Source organism: Aptenodytes forsteri, unplaced genomic scaffold, assembly GCF_000699145.1.
Source record: "Aptenodytes forsteri isolate BGI_AS27 unplaced genomic scaffold, ASM69914v1 Scaffold15, whole genome shotgun sequence".
Classification (NCBI taxonomy): domain Eukaryota; kingdom Metazoa; phylum Chordata; class Aves; order Sphenisciformes; family Spheniscidae; genus Aptenodytes; species Aptenodytes forsteri.
The window spans coordinates 8096712-8100169 of NW_008795129.1; positions in this window are offsets into that span (position 1 = coordinate 8096712).

Consider the following 3458-nt stretch of genomic DNA (forward strand, 5'->3'; position numbering starts at 1 on the left):
AAGGGTGTTTTCAGCTGCACAGGCAGCTCGCTGCCTGTGGGGCTTGGAAACAACAGCAAGCGGCCGGCCCAAGCCCAGAAAATACAACTCAGAGCATTTACAGACAGAAGGCAAACAGAGCAGCAGTTAATTCTGTGTAACCGCATAGATTTCAAGTTTCTAGTGATCTTTAGAGCCAGAGATCCATGGCCTTTCCATGCTGCTGCTGGGACAGCCTGGCACCCTCTACATGCTCTGGTGAATGTGCGTGGGGAGTTTGGTAGTTACACTGGGTCATCTTAATTCTGCTGTGTAATTCACTGTATGTGACGTTGAGTGAAACGTTGCTGTTAGCTAGTTTGAAATCACCCTTTCTTCAGACCAGATATAGGGAAACATAAATAAATGGATCTTTGTGGACCCCTAATTGCATTCCATTGCAGGAAACAAACAGCTTATGCTGTAGACTTACAGCCATTTCAAATGAGATTTCAGCAGTCCTGTCACTGAAAGAGCCGGGCTCACCTGCCTTTGGACACTCACTGTGCCATCCCTTCCCTCATGCTGATATGACCATCTGGGTGAACTGACCCAGCCGAAACCTCCCCTGCCCCAGAATGCTTCAACCCAGACTGGGTCCCTGATCTCGTTTGCGATGTGGCTGCATGAACACTTGCACTGACATAAAAACATGGGCAATAGCAAAAAAGGGGAAGGACAAGGCTGCCTCTTCCAGCTGCAAGGCCAGCTTCTGCCGACTGCAGTTGATGGCGTAAGCAATGTTCCCTGGCCTTGGGGTGCCGGTGCAAGATAACCGGGTTAACTGCACAAGCATGTGGTGAACGGGATTTCCAAGGTGCATAGAAAAGAGAGGGTATCCAACAGTTAGTCACTATTTCAAATTTAGAAAGAGTACTTATATGTACTTAGTCCTTACCTAGACTATGTAATAATAAAAAATAAATGAGCTATTCTTCAGGAAATGATGACTTTTCCAGCCTTGTCTCCTGAATTTTTTACACTCGCTTCCACTCTGATTTAATGTTAGGTGGTGCCTTCTCTATAGAGCCAATTACTTTTACTGCAAGTGATGCGTGATGGAAATATTTTCATTAAGCTCATTCAGGAGTTGGCTCCGAATTTCCAACAAGAAGTCTACTCTGCTCCGGCGTCTTAGTTTAAATAACTTGAAAGGATTTAGCATCTCTGAGAGTCCCACCACACCGTCAAGCCATGGGCAGAGGAACTACAGAGGCAGAAACGTACACGATCATCTGAGTCTAATTTCCTTGGGCAGCAAAGAGCATGAAGAAGGCAATGAAATGTCTGCACGACCATGGCAGGTGAGGACCCACATAAAAGGCAGAGCAAGCTGTGACAGATTATATTCTGGCGGCATTGGGTGCATACTCCTAATTTTGTGATGTTACTTCGTTCCTAAGCCATGTTTGCCACGGGGGCACGTTAAAAGGAAGAAGGCAGCTGGTGCCAGGCAATTTGGGCTCTCCCCACCATCCTGGTGCTGGCAGAAAGGGTCAGCCAGAGGCTTTTGGTGGCCCAGGGATGTGTTGTCCCCACAGTTGCCCCCTGCACACGGCTGGCCCCAGCCCTAGGGCTGCCTCGTCTCCCAGAAATGAAAATAGGAGCCTTTATCTCCCTTAGAGTTATAATAACTTCTTAAACCAAACTATTTTTTTATTTCCTGGTACTGTTTTCTTACAGGACTATGGCACCGTAAAGTTCCTGGCTCAGAGGCGTCCATTGAAACAAACGGTCACGTTACCCCTGCTATTTACCATGGACTAATAAAGCTTTGAAAAGCCCCCAGAAGCTATTAAGATGCCGTTGATGTGTACGTGTGTGGCGGAGCCGGCTGCCGGAGGACATTCATTGGCCCCGCGCTGGGTGGGATGACATCAGGCCCCGCTTTTCATAGGGCCTCCGGCTTGCCCCGACGTCTGCTGAGGGCTGCCAGAGAATAGAGCCGAGGGGAGAAAACCTTCACTCTACACCCTCTCGGCTCCAATGACAACAGAGGCAGCTTCAGCCAGGGATAAAAGAACTTTTTTAAAAAAAAAAAAAGAAAAGAAAAACAAAAAGAGAGAGACTGTGGTCTTGGAGCTGCTGTTAACGGGAGATGAATCGCAAGAGACCATTTCATGGCGAGGGACTTCAGAGAGCAGCATCCCCAAGAGCCGTTAGCTCTCAGCGAGAGTCGTGCCGAAGCCCTTTGCTGTCAGGACAGAAGCATGCATATAAATTTTATACCATTTGTCTTTGAGCAGAGACAAAAGATCAGTTCTAAATCCTTAACATCTTGTCTCGACTAACATGAAATAATACTGTCTTGTGTGGCTGTCTTGTTACTCTTTTCCCATCAAAAGAATACTAGTGATAAATTTATTCATAATTTTGAAAGGTTTTGCTCTTAAAATTAAAAAAGAAGAAGAAAACACATGGGGTTGAGGCTACATTTATTCCTGTTAGTGCAAATCATGCTGCTGCTAAGGATGGTGACTTTGGGAAGCACACAGTACGGTTTTCAATTGAAAAGAAGCACAGCTTTAAAAAGTCAGCCACTAGGTTTTCTTCTCCTGCTTTTCACTAAACTACCTCTGAGGATGATACGTCTCACGTATTTTCTAGTTACAAGTGCAGTCTGAAAAAGAACAATAAATTACTGTAGGATTTTTTGCTCTTTTTCAACTGAGAATTCAAAGCCTATAGACATTTTGGGACCTAAGACCTTCACTTACTCATGCAAGAAAATCTGCTGAATCCAGCAGTCAGACTAAGTAGGGGCTCTGGATATAATTTACAGAATAAAATGCTTTAAGATCTTTTTTATTAAATTAACAATGTGTGCCGAAATAGATATTACATACAATTTTACATTTTAGGATTTGGATCTCTTTCATTGGACCAGATTTTGTTCTATGTATTTCCTTTGTTAAATAGATATTTTAACTTCAGTACTTTGTGAACATGTAATAAGAAATTATTTAATTCTACGTTCACCGTGACCCTTTCATCAGACTTTCTTGTTTTATGGCAGTTTAAATAGAAAATAATGTCATGTTAGAGTCTGAAATTAATCACAATTTAATCCTAAGAAGCCTTATTTTACAAGGAGCAATTATTCCTAGATTTCCTGAGAGATGAACATAAAACTTCTCCAGCTGATCCAACAGCTCTATAGGGGGTGTAAAATGGGTTTCCCTAGGGTGAATTGCAGGACACAGGTGCCAGCGTGGCGATGGTGCTGTGCGCCTCGGGTACTACCCGAGCAGGCAGCAGAGTCCTCTGCCCAGGGCACACGCTGGCAGCGAGCGGTTATTAAATGCATGTACCCATCCAGGGTGCAAGGGCCAGCAGCAAGGACAGAGCTCTGAAATATATACCTAAAAAATATAATTTATATATAAATACATATAATTTATACAAATAAATACATACAATTTATAAATGAAATTTTTTTT